The sequence below is a fragment of the Panicum virgatum genome, chromosome 3N (genome assembly GCF_016808335.1).
Source record: "Panicum virgatum strain AP13 chromosome 3N, P.virgatum_v5, whole genome shotgun sequence".
Classification (NCBI taxonomy): Eukaryota; Viridiplantae; Streptophyta; class Magnoliopsida; order Poales; family Poaceae; genus Panicum; species Panicum virgatum.
The window spans coordinates 42,630,602-42,646,798 of record NC_053147.1 but is presented as its reverse complement, the minus strand read 5'-3'; the positions used below and the strand labels follow the sequence as shown (position 1 = coordinate 42,646,798).

Here is a 16,197-nt window from a genome sequence, read left to right as displayed (position 1 = left end):
GAGAAGGTCGGTGGTAAAAGGAGCCAAGGGGGGTCGGCCGACCCCACATGTCAGCCTTTCGGGCTGAGTTTTGGCGGGAAGCATGATCCTATCCTCCTGAAGGCGGTTGATAATGTTTCCATGTTTAGAGATGGCTGGAACCGACCTCTCAAGCTATAAAAGGGGCCTCCCACCACTCTCATCACACACACTACTTGAAGGCCTCTCTCTCTACACTCTCTTGTGACTTGTACTCCTTAGGGTAGTGGAGCTAGGCTAGTACTTCATCTCCTTAGCGAATCCAGTCATCCTCGGGGTCGGCGAGCAATCCTCGGCCTCAGGTATGGCTTTGTATTCCGACTTTCTTTATGTTATTCATATTGAGTTCGTTCTTTGTTATCTTGCTATGTTCGTAGCTTGCTTAGCCTTGATCAGTTCTTGTTCAAGTTATACAAGTTGCTTGCTTAGACCAGATGATCTGGGTAAGGATATCGGTTCGTTGTGCTTTCGGGCTTGCCTTAGCATCTTACCTGTCCATCCGAAGGGTGGGGGCTGGGCGGTGCTAGGGTAGTGACCTCATATGCGGGCATGGTGCCCAGGTATGCGGGATCCTTCGGATATGACGGTGCTCCATGGTGTGACTGGGATAAACCATAGGTGGTGACAGCCCTGTCGGTCTGCCGGGAAGATGCTTCTCGGTTGGCGTACTCCCCGACATTCGGGTATGATGTAGGAGTTCATGCGAATATGAAACGGGACTGGATGATCTCTAGTGCGGGTCATTCTCCCTGATGTCCCTAATTTCCTGGCACCTGCAGCTCTAAGCAATGTGGCTAACATAATTTATCTGCTAACATGAATAGTATACTAGGAATCTTTGCCTATGCTCCCACTAACCATAGGATTGCTTGTTTATTCTTTATCCATGAGAGTTGACTGTTCTGTGTGTGTCACATTACCCCTGATTATCCTTCATTTATCACTTACCCCTGTATAGTCAGTGGTCTTCATCTTACTTCATACGTGTCATGGTTATGCAACTAAGTAAATACACTTTACACAACCTAGCCATCCCTTGGAAAAATATAAATAACGATACCCTGAATACTTCCGGGTGAAATGCTACAATGGTATATCCGTGCGCTTGCGGATCCTTCTGTAAACGTTAAGACATACCACACGGCATTTTCGAGGCGCCGTTGCTAGGAACTAACCACTCCTAGTGATGACGCTAAGAAATGCCAACAAGCATTCCTGGCGCCGTTGCCGGGGATGGCACTAGGTGTAAGGTTATTTACTAAAGTACATAAACATGGCAATATAAATAAGAGGTATCTATTGCTTATACAGGCTAATGTGTTTATCTTTTCATTTTCTCCTGATTTGATGCAAACAGGGTAGTGTATGAAAACAAACTTTGTTGAAAATCCTGAGAAGCTCGTGAGAAGGGTCCGACCTCTCGTCGTGCCTCCTCCGCTCTCGCAGTCGACAAGTGAACCAGCTTCCCAAGCACCATCAATCACCGAACTCATGGCTGAGAAGACTCTCCGCAACTTCTCCGTCCCGTCAGCTGCCAATGTGGCAACTGGACCCAACGTTGATGTTGGGGATGTGAACTTTGAGCTGAAGTCCAGCCTCATTAACATGGTGTAGGCTAGCCCATTTTGTGGCAAGCCGAATGAGGATGCTAACGTACATCTCTAGAATTTCCTGGAGTTATGCAAAACCGTAACCATACGGGGCGTTACGGCTGACGCCATCAGGTTCCACCTGTTTCCTTTCTCCCTCCTGGGGAAGGCATGGTTTTATCAGAACAAGGAAGCCATCAGCACGTGGGACAAGTGTTCCACAGCGTTCCTCGCCAAGTTCTTCCCGTTGGGCAAAACCAATGCCCTACGTGGAAGAATTTCAAGTTTCCAGCAGACAGGGATGGAATCCATCCCAGAAGCTTGGGAGAGACTGCAAGAATACATACTCGCCTGTCCTCATCATGGGATGGACGAGTGGCTCGTGCTCCAAAGCTTCTACAATGGGCTAACGACAACATCCAGAGCCCATCTCGATGCTGCTACTGGAGGAGCCTATCTTGACTTAACAATCGCCAAGGCTATGGCCTTAATCGAGAAGATGGTCTCCAACCAGGGCTGGAACGAGGAGCATTCCCAGCCTAGAACAAAGGGCGGAATGCATACCGTCAAGGAGACAGACATGCTCACCGCCAAGCTGGACCTCCTAATGCAGAAGCTCGATGAAGGGAACCGGCAACAAATGCTTGTTCCTGTTAAGGCCATGAACTCATACTTAATGTGCGAGGTTTGTGGTGACGGTGGACATTCAGGGAATGACTGCCCCGAAACCCGAGAAGACGCAGCCAACATCAACATCAACGACACCGGGTTCCGTCCACAAGGAAGCCAGGGGTGGGGTCAATCCGCCCACCATTCCAAGGAGGAGGTAACAACTATAACTCAAATTTCAATTCAAATTTCAATTCGAACCAACCCTCCTTGAGAGATGTTGACGGTCACTAATGACCCATTTTACCCGTCAACTATCGTGCAAAAGTCGATCATTAGAAGGAATAAATGTTAGCATAGGATGATTATTTGACGAATTCCACAGATGCTGGTCTGAGAATGTGTGCAGGTGAATTTGGGCCAAAACTACAGGTAACGAGCATATTATCCAAGGCATAAATTCTTGGGCCAAACACAAGCAAGCCCAAAGGCCAAAAAGGCCCACTTGGCAGTTGCACATGAGAGGGAAACTCAGCCCACACGTGTGACACGTCATCGATCCAAAGCAATTCCACCTCGACCAATCAGACGTGAGCAAGAATATCCATGGACCCACCAGGGCATGCAACCGACATAGTTTCGCGCCAAGTCACCAAGAACCGACCTAAGGGCCCACTCATCAGTCACGTGTCCGAAATTGGGGGCGAAAGACGGTGGCTAGAGGCCGGCCGACCAAGAGGTCGACCGACCTGGCACTGAGCCCTCTCGCCTCCAGCTTCCACGTGTCACTTCCCAATTAGCTCTAGAAGGTGGTTTGAGGAGGATTGGCTGCATTCCCGGGGTGGCTCCCTCCTATAAATACAAGGGGAGGGGGTGAGAATAGGAACACACCACACTCCAGACCATCTCTTCTCTTGAGTTCTCACTTGAGTGAGAGTAGTCTTAGGGAGTTTAGGAGTAGAGGTACTCAGGAGGGGCGACGGCAATGGAGCTCTTCTCCAAATTGTACCTCTACGGGAGTGAGGGAGATAGTCGGGGGATGTGCCGGGCTTGTCGGCGCTCTTCTCCGCTTGTACCTCGACGGATGCTTATTCGGTTGTAAGTGTTCGAGACTTTCTTTGTTTATTTAGAATTAGAGTTTAGATTGCAAGTTATCATCTCTGCCTTATATTAGATGATGTGTATGCTTAGCGAGTAACATTTGATTCCAGAGTGGGGCCCGGATAGAAAAGGATAACCCTGATCGCCTCTAGAGTTAGTAGGGAAAGGCGTAGACGTGGTGTCTAGGCTGGACTATACCACTCAGTTGTCCAATAGTCCCACGGTTTCTAGAGGTAGCCGGCAGGTGGTGACAGCCCTGTTCGAGCCTTTTAGTCATCCTCCACGTTCAGTTGTCCAATAGTCCCACGATAGAGCACTATTATTGGAGCTATCGGCTTGTTTAAGCCGGTCGATACCTTTAGCTCGAAGTATAACTGCGATGTGATCTCTTCTTCTAAACATAGATTCTAGATCTTAGAAAGTCCTCTCTTTTCTATCCTCCTACACCAGTGTGTGTATCCTTGGACAGCCTGAACCCGTAGGTAGTGTACTCACGTTCCCTAGTGGATACGATACCCTCGAATACTCTTGGGTGAAAGATACAGCGGTATCCGTGCGCTTGCGGTTTTTATTCGTGATGTTACAAAGTACCAACAAGCTTTCTGGCGCCATTGCCGGGGAATGGCAGCTACGTTATCTTCGGACTCAGTCATCCTCATATATTTTTCATTTTCTTTCCTTCTACCTTTACCCCTGCTACCCTTGGAGCAGCAATCCATTTCACAGCTCTCTACCCCAATGGGCGAGTTCTCTGAGCCATTACCATCTTCCTCATCTAGCTATGAACTTGACCCAGGCTTTATAGCCTTGGTTTGGAGATGACCCTTCTCTGGAGCGATCAATGTTGATCCCCTTGACCATTTGCGAGAATTTGAGAAACTGTGTTCGAGCTTCGTAATCCCAGGCATGGCACAGGAAATATTGCGGTGGAAATTGTTTTCTTTCTCTCTCATTAGGAGCGCGGAACAATGGTATACCCTCACGATAGAAAGTATGAACGGTGATTGGGAAGAGTTTCGAGCTGACTTTTGTCACTCGTTCTCTCATTAAATGCATAAACTCCCTACTGATTGACATCCTCGACTTCGAGCAATTAGAGGAGTCTCTAGGTGCAGCTTGGGCTAGATTTTTACGCCTTTTGGCATCTAGCCCAGACTTATCTATACCCGATGATGTATCATTGAACATCTTTTGCTCGGGTTTAGACATGGAGTCTGCCCTTAAACTCGACTTCGCCGCCGGAGGTTCGTTTGCACACCTAACTCTAGCGGAAGGGAGAGCAATCTTTTATAATTTCTTAGGAAACTCTTCCTTTCCCACCGACCGAGGAGAACCCCGCCGGAAGGAATCCGCGTCGAGCCATGAGAATCACTCAACAATCGAATCTGAGCTTCCACCTTTCACATCCCAATATTCGTCTGTTGAGCTCTCTCCCGAACCACAAACACCGAGGGAAGAAGAAATTCAACCTTCGGAGTTCTCTTCCCGATTCGAGGTTGATCCTTCAGGAAACATCCAAAACACCTCGAATCTCCACGACGCCCAATTAAGGGAGGAACTTTCTTCTGTAAGTATCGATCAATTACACAATCTCCTGACAGAACCTTCCCTTAGTCCTACGGTACCTCCTTCTTCTCCCGATCCTCTTCACAAACAATTTCTCGAGGAGGTCGTAGAGGTGGAACTGTCGGATGGAGCGAGATGCTTCCATACTCTATAGGAGGAATTACCGTAGAAGCCCATGTTAACCACAACATGGAGGTTAACATCATGCCATGGCACTTAGCGTATACTTTGTTGGGCGATATTGCGCTAAGACCATCTGACAAGCTACTCAAATGTTGTCCCTTTGGACACATTATTGAATGTCGGGGGTCGCAAGTGATGTGCTGCTAACCTTAGACAAAATCGAGGTGCACCTAGACTTTCATATCTTCGATGTCCTCGATTTTGATCTTCTCATAGGCTACCCACTTGAAATTTCACTCACATCTCATCAAGGGAGCCTAGATGAAAAGGTTAGGGAAACCGGCTCGGCCACTGCTACTCCTCATCTAGAAAATCTTCTAGCCAAGCCACTTCCTGAGCGAAACCCGCTCGAGGAGATGATGCATACATCTCCGTTCATATCATCCGAGCCTGTTCTCTTTGGAGTTCTAGAATCCTCTGAAGAATACGACTCAGAAGATAGCCTTCACTTTTGTGAAGATGAACATTCATCATCACCCTCGATCGAGTTTGAGCCTCTTCCTAATGACCCAAAATCTTTCGTTCTCGACCTCGATCACGATACAACTTTGATCTTTCACGATGCATCTCTTGAGATGGAGAAATCATGGACCATGGAACTTTGTGGGGCGCCGACTCTAGAGTCCAATGAAAAGGATTCCACAAATGAGTACGAGAGTTTCACTCTTGAGATGTCACAAAAACCATGCTCATTCAACAATACTCCAAAGTCAGGCATGCTTAGTGCCCCATGCACACACGAGGACTACAACCACCTTAAGGTCCTCTTTTGCAAAATCTTCAGAAGGTTGGTTGTAGATGTATATGTTTATCGTAAACATTGCAGATTTCGTGGGTGCACCATGGCACTAACCTTGTAGCTAGCTGCAACAATTGGTGGTGAAACAATGACCCATCACCAATGATGGCTGCAAGAGTTATCATGGTCGAGCTTATGACCAGAAACAAAGCACTGCCGGGAGATAGCCCGGACTATCTTTATTTATTTACTTCTTTATTTCCCTTTCAATAAAAAGCAAAAGCATGTTCTAGGATATAGTTTTCCTTCGGGTATTTTTGGTCCTAACCTTTCTAGGGGAAGATCAAGAAGAATGACGGACAAACAACACCTACGAATATGAGAGCTACACCGACTACAACACCTCGATATGCCTTGATGAAGAACAACTACAGAAGGAGACTTGAACTCCATACACTTGAAGTTTTGCAAACTCCAAGTGTGGGGGGGGAGGTATGTGAGTATCCCGAAGTAAGTTCTTTTCTCAATTCATATCTTGTCTTGGAATTGGTGTATATCCTCGCATCTTGCCCTATTAAAAAAATGAAAAAAAATGAGAGGAGTTGCCATGGTGACAATATTGAGTCTTCATCAACAAACCATCATGGTAAGTACTCTTAATGTCCTGCTTTTGACATTAAACAAAGCCCTACCGAGAGGTCGCCCGAGGATCGCCAGGTTCGTACTCATGCTTATCTCTCTTCGAATAATGCTCAATCATGCTTCCATGCTCCCTTTATCTGTCCTTGTATGCTTTGGTTTGAATGTGTGTGGTGCACAACACATTCATAGGCATTTTAAATCAAGCATGGTGTTTGGGTTAAAATGTCCTCTTCAGTCAGACTAGACCTTGTGTCAAGTTTGATTGATGTTCTAGAGTTAATACTTGTATAGATATTGGTTGCATATGTGGACTAACCCCTGCAGGAAAATCAAATCCAATTGGGTGAGACATTGATGCTGAATTCAAATGGAAATGTAAGACAAGGTTTTGGATTAATATTGCACAACATACTCACGTTGATGCAATCTTAGTTCAGCCTTGCTTGAGTAAGCATCTTGGTGAGATTAAATTTTAGTTTCAATAAATTTTAGGAGCTCCCAGGTTCTTGAAACCGGTAGAGCTATTAGTTTGTTTCCATGTTTTTGTTTTTGAATAAGCACCAGGTACAAGAACAAGTGTGGGGGAGATTTCTCGGAACTTTCATGCATATACACTCGAGATCTCCCACAACACGTGCACAACACCAAACGAACCAGAATGCAAAAGGCCAAGATGAATCGGTGCTAGCAAGGTTTGGACAACCGATACTACCACCGTTCGATCTTCATCGCGGCGGTTTGCGCACTCTAACCCTCATTCTCTCCCTAACCTATGAGTTTAAATGAAATCTTTGTTCCATCATTAAAATTAAACTCAAGGTATCCTCTGGTTCTTGTGCTTCTCAATGATTAGCTTGCATACTCTTTATTCTTTGCTAAACCTGAGCTTGTGAGTCATATCTTAGGGAACCCATAATTGTTAAGTTGTTGACTAGTGAGATATGGTTTGATAGAAGAATTCTTGCTTTCTCTGCTTATATGTCTGGGAAATTTCTATCAAAAAGAAAATCTCCATAGCCTTACAACTCCACGTGTTTTCCCTACCAGAGCCATATGTTGCCTTCATGACACAAATGTTTACACATATGTGCCTTGTTGTTGCATTGAGCTTCATCAAACTTTGCGACCCTAGTGAGATGTCTTTCATACTTGTTTGATCAAGATCATGTGCACTCCACCAGCTGAACTTCTACACTGGAAGTCAGCTATGCCATTCCATCCATCCACAAAATAAAACTCCACGTTTAATGATCTCTCTCTCTCTCGTATCTTTCAATTGAGGCATGGGCTATAGAAAAAAAGAGAGAAAAGATGGCATGCTCAAGAAGCATGACCCAAAAAAAGATAAAAAAATGGACACATCAATGTCCATGAAAAAAGAAAGAGAAGAAAAAAAAGATATATATATATATATATAGCCATGCCCTCATGTTATCCAAATAAAGGAGAGAGAGATTCATAAAAGGAGTATTCCATTACCATCCACCTTCCACATTTGTGCATGATCTTGATCAACTTGTTTGATTTGTTATCTCCATGGATCCGTTGTTTGATTTTGCAATATATGTGACACAAGTGCATGCTTCCATTTTTCCTACCATGAGCTCCACATAAGCCATCTTTAGAAGTAGGATGAAAAGAGGCAATGCCTTGGTGAGGATATATACACAATGAGCGACATGAGAGATCCCATGGAGAAGTAAAGCTATGGTTGGTCTTTGCAAAGACATTTCTAAAACCCCAGTCATATAGCAGGAAAGTGGAGGAGACTGAAGTCAACACCATTCCGCTCTTCAACTTCCCAAACATTTATGGTAGGCACATCAAAATTCATAGGCAAAGGTAAGGCTTAGAATAATTTGTATGCAGGTGTCATATCATGTGAAGTTGGGTCCGCCTTAGTTCTTGCCTTTACTCGAGGACGAGCAAAGAACTAAGTGTGGGGGATCTTGTTGACGGTCACTAACGACCCATTTTGACCGTCAACTATCGTGCAAAAGTCGATCATCAGGAGGAATAAATGTTAGCATAGGATGATTATTTGACGAATTCCACATATGCTGGTCTGAGAATGTGTGCAGGTGAATTTGGGCCAAAACTGCAGGTAACGAGCATATTATCCAAGGCATAAATTCTTGGGCCAAGCACAAGCAAGCCCAAAGGCCAAAAGGGCCCACTTGGCAGCTGCACATGAGAGGGAAACTCAGCCCACACGCGTGACACATCATCAATCCAAAGCAATTCCACCTCGACCAGTCAGACGCGAGCAAGAAGATCCATGGACCCACCAGGGCATGCAACTGACATAGTTTCGCGCCAAGTCACCAAGAACCGACCTAAGGGCCCACTCATCAGTCACGTGTCCGAAATTGGGGGCGAAAGGCGGTGGCCAGAGGCCGGCCGACCAAGAGGTCGACCGACCTGGCACTGGGCCCTCTCGCCTCCAGCTTCCACATGTCACTTCCATATTAGCTCTAGAAGGCGGTTTGAGGAGGATTGGCTGCATTCCCGGGGTGGCTCCCTCCTATAAATACAAGGGGAGGGGGTGAGAATAGGAACACACCACACTCCACACCATCTCTTCTCTTGAGTTCTCACTTGAGTGAGAGTAGTCTTAGGGAGTTTAGGAGTAGAGGTACTTAGGAGGGGCATCGGCAACGGCGCTCTTCTCCAAATTGTACCTCTACAGGAGTGAGGGAGATAGTCGGGGGATGTGCCAAGCTTGTCGGCGCTCTTCTCCGCTTGTACCTCGACGGATGCTTATTCGGTTGTAAGTGTTCGAGACTTTCTTTGTTTATTTAGAATTAGAGTTTAAATCGCAAGTTACCATCTCTGCCTTATATTAGATGATGTGTATGCTTAGCGAGTAGCATTTGACCCTAGAGTGGGGCTCGGATAGAAAAGGATAACCCTGATCACCTCTAGAGTTAGTAGGGAAAGGCGTAGACGTGGTGTCTAGGCTGGACTATACCACTCAGTTGTCTGATAGTCCCATGGTTTGTAGAGGTAGCCGGCAGGTGGTGATAACCCTGTTTGAGCCTTTTAATAATCCTCCACGTTCGGATATCGGATAGAGCACTATTATTGGAGCTATCGGCTTGTTTAAGCCGGTCGATACCTTTAGCTCGAAGTATAACGGCGACGTGATCTCTTCTTCTAAACATAGATTCTAGATCTTAGAAAGTCCTCTCTTTCCTATCCTCCTACATCAGTGTGTGTGTCCTTGGACAGCCTGAACCCGTAGGTAGTGTACTCACGTTCCCTAGTGGATACGATACCCTGGAATACTCTTGGGTGAAAGCTATAGCAGTATCCGTGCGCTTGCGGATTTTATTCGTGACATTACAAAGTACCAACAAGAGACTTAGTCTTTGGCCAAGCTAAAATCAATGAATCGTTAAACAAAAAGCTTGCTGCCAATCGCTAAAGTTGAAACTCTTTCTTCTGCTCATAAAAATCAACTAAGTTTCAACAAAATGATAGAAACTCAACTTGCTCAAATCGCTGCTGCCATTCCTGTCTCTGTGAATGGGAAGATCCCAGGGCAACCCGAATCTCCTGTTGAAACTACAAATATGGTGTCTACCGAGTGGGGCAACCTTCCCCGGCAGATTCCTTGTACTATCCATGCAGGACAAACCACGCACCCAAGGATGAATGCGTGGGGCGGGCTGACAGTGAAACTTCATGGAGATTCGGGGGTGCCCATGATTAGTTGTTCCATCTTCGATCAATCCTATGAACGGGCCCTCTCCGACCTTGGGTCAAGCATAAACATCATGCCCAAGGTAATTTTCGAGCAATTGCAGTATCCTGCTCTTTCCCAGACCCATATATTCGTATAGCTTGCAGATTCCAGAATCCGACATCCCGAAGGGACAGTCGAAAACATCTACGTACGAATCCGGAATTGCTTCGTCCTAGCCAACTTTGTCGTCCTCAACATGGATGGAGATTTGGGGCTGGACCTTATCCTCGGACTACCATTTTTGAACAGTGTGAAGGCTAGGATCGATGTCGGGTCTGGAGAAGTCCAGTTCCGCATCTGGGTCGACAATATATTCTTTAAATTCCTCCACAAGAATGAGCAGCAGTTCGTGATCCAGCAGGCTCACGACGGAAGTCCACTCTGGGGTGCACCAGAACCTCAGTCAGAAGAACCTACAACCGCACGATCAAAAAAAAGACGTGCAAAGAAGGTGTGGCGTAAGGTCGCAAGCTCGTCTTCGTCAAATTCTCCAGGATGAGCTGAGCAGTGGTAAACACAGCAGGAGAAAGGTCCCGCTCGTCAGACTCAAAACGACGAGCCCTTTCCAAAGGTAAATCGGTACGTATCTCATATTTACTTTCCACCATTTTTGCTTTTCTCGATTTTTTTTGATTTTTTCTCACTGCATGTTTGAATTTTCAAAACACCCTTGCATGCTAGATCCTTTTCTACCACCTTTTCTATTTTTCACAGAAAACCCAAAAATATTTCCGAGCATGAAAATCCTTTGAAAAATAATTTTGAACATCTTTTGAGACAAAGCTTAGCCGGGCACTCAGGTTTTCAAAACTTAGAGCCATTGGAGGACACCTGGGCCCTGGATGTCAGCTAGAGGCCCCACAGGGGGGCCGGCCAAACCCTAGGTCCGGCTAACTCCACCTGTCAGCTCCCCCATGTCAGCTTTCTCCAACGGCTACTAGCCATTATGCCCATCTTCTACCCGTTGTGCCCAGGCTTCTCCCTTTAAATAGAGGCCGAGGGGTGGGTGTTGAGCTCTCACACTCAACTCTCATTCACTCACTCTCTCTCAAACTTTGTTCTCGAGTTTTCATTGGATTTTTGCTCAAGATTTGAATTCAAGAGACCTCTCTCTCTCATTACTTTGCTGCAAGAAAGGAAAACCAACTCGCGGGTAAGAACATTCATTTCAGTTTCACTAATGTAACTCGTTTTGAGTTGCATTTGTTTTTGTTCCACCATGAAAGGCCTAGGGCGGAAGGTCTCCGGCGCATTCAAGAAGATGACGGGTGGAAGTTCATCCCATTCTTGGGGTGGCTCGAGCTCATACACACCCGAACCTACGCCTACGCCAAGCATGATGGACTACGAGGAAGAGGAACAATACGAAGAGATGCAAGCCAAACCGCAAGCCGAGGTCATAGAGATTGATGCAGAAGATGCACCATACCTCGACTTGCGAGATGATTGTGAATGACAAGGCTGCGCCATTCTCAAGAACTGAAGCTTCGTCCACACCTGAGCATTCGATCCGGACCTCCTCATCAAAACAGGTATGTACGAAGACTTCTCTAACATTTGGCACGAAATTGGATGGGATAACTTCGTTCCCGTTGAGGAGTATGGTTCTCGACTCCTCACCATCCAATTCCTTTGCACTCTTCAGGAAGTGGAAAACGGAGTTTACTTTTGACTTTTTGGGAAAGAATATTTTCTTTCTTGGAAAACTTTTGCCGGCCACCTCGATTTCAACAAATGCTGGCCGATTTCTCTTGACCAAGCTTGCCGAGATTTTAATCATCATGAGTTTTGGGGCCGGATTTCGGGTCAAGTTGTCCATGGCAAGTTCGCACCTCGGTGCTGCGACATTCATAATTCAACTCTTCAGTTGATGCACAAGTGGTTAACCATCACTCTCGTTCCAAGAGATGATGTCTGACCCATGCGCAACGATGAGTTGCTCATTCTTTATGCCATGGTCAACAAGATCAAAATCTCCCCCGCGCAAGCTTTGGTTAAGCAATGCCTTTTGAACTTCAAGATGATGGGCCCTATTGAGTGCACTTCTTTGATTACTCGTATCGCTACACGTGTCGGTGCCTTAGAGGGGAATTTTATTCCTTTCATTGAGGGCGACCGTGCGTATATCGATGAGGCTTATTTGATCCAAGGTCACACACTCAAGAAAGGCCCGAATGACTCTTTGATTTTGTTTTACTTGGGCTATACAAATGAGATTCCGCTGCCCAATGCGGAGTTCCATTTATATGATTGCCATTCGCTAACCATCCCTCTCGTTCCACGAGAAGGGGGTCGTAGGCATAGATCTTCTGGTTTGCCTGGCAGGATGACTAGAAGGAGGACCAGAAGGGAGGCAGAACCGACACCACCACCTCAGCAGCCACATCACTCACATTAGCATGAGGCCGGTGGTTCGTCATGGCACAGTTCCAGCACTGAGGAGTGGACACGGCAGTCACCAGGCCGCCGGTCCACCAGGTCCAGCTCCGGTGGAGCCTCGAACCTCATCAGACGGACGTCCTTGTCCCGAGGTTTCGGTGCCATCACCCAGCAGCTAGGTGAGCTGCGAGTGCAGGGTGACAACATACAAGAGATGCTGAACCAACACATCGACAATACCCAAGCATGGCAGCGTCACACTGGCGAGAGAATTCATGACTTGGAGCAGTTGCAGTTACAACGACAGGATAAGTGGAGGGCATACTGCCACTGGACGCGTTTCAACCCCGATCAGCCGTAGTAAGCCTGAAGCTAGCTTGGGGGAGGAGCCCCACGAGAGGTAACTTGTATCATTTATCTTTACTGCTTTCATAACCTTGCATGAAATCCATAAAAATTTGTAAAAATAGAAAATCCATAAAAATTTGCATAACTTAAAACAAATAAAAAATTTGCAAAATTTAGAAAACACCAAAAAATATTTCTTTTAATATGTGTAGTAAGCATGGGGTAAGTTTTCTTGTTGAGATGATGAAAAGTTGCTCTATTAATTTCCTTCATATGCTTAGTTACAACTTTATGCTCTATCTAGTTTTGGGTTTGGTGGCTAATTTGTTTAAACCTTAAACTTGAAACTTGTGGGTAGCAAAAAGCATGATCTGAATCTAAGTTGTTGTGAGCTATGATATGGTTAAGTAGAGTTGCTATGATCTTCTCTTATGTGATACTTGACATCCTGAGTATTTAATTTTGAAAACACAAAAATATAATAAAGTTCCTCGATGATATGAAATTCCTATCCAATGCCATATGTTGTTTTTCATTGCAAAATCTTCCACATATGCAACTTGCTATCTCATTGAGCTTTGTCAAATTGTTGTGACCCTTAGTGAGATTCATTTCATATTCTCATGATCAAGATCACGTACACGTTTCCACCACATGCTATGCTTCTACACTAGAAGTAAGCAAATATCCATCCATCCACAAAATAAGACTCCATGTCTATTTATGACACCACTCTCTCTCAAAAATATATCAAGGATATGGGGCTATGCAAAAAGAAAATAAAAGATGCATACCCAAAGAAGGTATGCCACATGCTTTGGCATGTCAAAAAAAAAGAAGAGAATAAAAGATGCATACCCAAAGAAGGTATGCCACATGCTTAGGCATGTCAAAAAAAAAGAAGAAAAAAATAATAACCCCTTATCCAAAAAGAAAGAAAAAGAGAGATGGTGCATACAAAGGAGTCCATACACCATCCACCAAAAATATCCACACACTTGCACATCTTGATCAAGGTTTATGACTTGTTTCTCCTTTGGATCTGGTCTTTGACTTAGCAAAATATGAGAAGAAGGTATGCCTTCAAATCCTCCATACCTACAGCTCCACAAAATCAGCAATTAGAGATAGGTTGAGGAAGAAAGGCACAATAAAAAAGCCTTGGTAAGGAATTATACACATTGAGCGATCCGAGAGATCATCCGAGGAACTTTATAAATTTCTTTTGAAAAAAAAACTTTACAAAACCTCCGGATTGACGGTTGAGCTAAAGAGAAAGAAATATGAGCACTGAGGTGAAGCTAAAAGCTCCATAGGAGTAAGGTAAGAGGTAAGAATAAAAGGCCAACTTATTCAAAATCAAGGTAAGAAGCATTTGGTTGTGCCTAAGTATAAGTTGGAAATTCAACATTGTAGCAACTCCTGATCAACAATGAGCGCCTTGTTTTGCTCAGGGACGAGCAAAAGGCTAGCTTGGGGGTGTTGTTGACGGTCGTTAAGTGCGAAATATGACCGTCAACTATACTCATAAAAGAAGGAAAACTATACCTCTTACTCGCATATTTGTATCACTAACCTAGCTCCACAGTTGCTTTTGAAGATTTATGTTTTCAGGAGCACAAGTCCGAAATAAGACAAAAACATAACGAATACGCAGACAGAAGTCATAGACGATCGTGTCCTACGTAACATGAGCAAAGGAGGCCCACAAACCAGACCAAACCGACCAACCAAGCCCCGGCATCGACCATCTGACATCAGGACCCACCAGGCAGTGCACCAGAGAAGGTCGGTGGCAAAAGGCGCCAAGGGGCGGGGGGTCGGCCAACCCCACATGCCTGAGTTTTGGCGGGAAGCTTGATCCTATCCTCCTGAAGGCGGTTGATGATGTTTCCTTGTTTAGAGATAGCGGGAACCGACCTCTCAAGCAATAAAAGGGGCCTCCCACCACTCTCACCACACACACCACTTGAAGGCCTCTCTCTCTACACTCTCTTGTGACTTGTACTCCTTAGGGTAGTGGAGCTAGGCTAGTACTTCATCTCCTTAGCGAATCCAGTCGTCCTCGGGGTCGGCGAGCAATCCTCGGCCTCTGGTATGGCTTTGTGTCAGATTGTTATTTCGGCCAGTCCACCAGGGGTGTACCCGGCGGTAGAGTTTCAGGATGGGGATCTCAGTACCAAGATCTCGATGGTAACACGAAGACACAGGGACAGAGACAGGTTTGGGCCGCGGTGAGCGTATAACCCTACATCCTGTGTTCGGGGTTGTATTAGGGTTTGTGGAATGCTGAAGAGAGTCTCTGTATGGGTCGGCCTACGTCTCCTTTATAAAGACCAGGAGCCGTAGGGGTACAAGGAATGATATGCTCGGGTTGTTTTACAAGGAAGGAGGTCGGTTAAGATCCCTAGATATCCGGGCCTCTAGTTGGAGCCTCTCATCCTAATCCACTGGGGATCCCATCTGCGCACAGCCGAGTCCTGCACGCCGAGTAGTCGTAGCCGAGTCACCGAGCAAGGTAGTCTTCTAGATTCGGGGACCCCACTCGGCAGGGAGGTACATAGATCTACCTCTGTCAAGCCCTCGAGCGCCGGAGGGCCGAGTTGAACCTTGTCGTACTTGAACGAAATCCTTCGGTGCTCATTAAGAATGTCCATCATTGTTCTAGATCCAAAATAGGATGCGCGCCTGGGCGCACCCGTTGGGTGTAGCCCCAGAGCCTCGGAAGGTTTCGGAGAAGCTTTTCGAGGGTCGAAGAAATGATCTTTAACTCTAGCCTATCCGAACGCCTGAGCATCCAGCCAATGCTCCTGTTACACTGATCCCCTGAGGGTATCGGCCTTTAGCCACCTTGAGATTGCCATGGTGACCGAACCCGACTCTGTTACCCCGACCCTAAAGCCCTGGGTTAAGTCACTGAGACTTTCCGAGTAGTCCAAATGTCTGGGCTCTGAGGCCTTAGCTGAGTCACAGAGACTCACTGAGTAGTCATGGCGTCCGCCCCTGACATCTTGGCTGAGTCATAGAGACACGCCGAATAGTAGGTGGCGCCCAGCCCCCGAGCAGGGTCTCTGGCGGAGTAACGGAGATGCGCCGGGTCGTCACGGCGTCCGGATCCTAAGGCCCTGGCTGGGTCACGAAGACATGCCGGGTCGTAGGTGCTACCCAGCCCCCGAGCAGGGTCACTGGCGGAGCAACGGAGATGCGCCGAGTCGTCACGGCATCCGGGCACTGAGGACCTGGCTGGGTCACGGAGACACGCCGGGTCATAGGTG

At 46.3% G+C, this 16,197-nt stretch overlaps 1 non-coding gene across 1 annotated transcript; it reads right to left on the bottom strand.

The window, feature by feature from the left end:
• Positions 1-1,869: 1,869 nt before the first annotated feature.
• On the bottom strand, positions 1,870-1,976 carry LOC120668313. Its single transcript, XR_005672405.1, has one exon. It is a non-coding gene; the product is annotated as a small nucleolar RNA R71 (small nucleolar RNA).
• Positions 1,977-16,197: the final 14,221 nt, after the last annotated feature.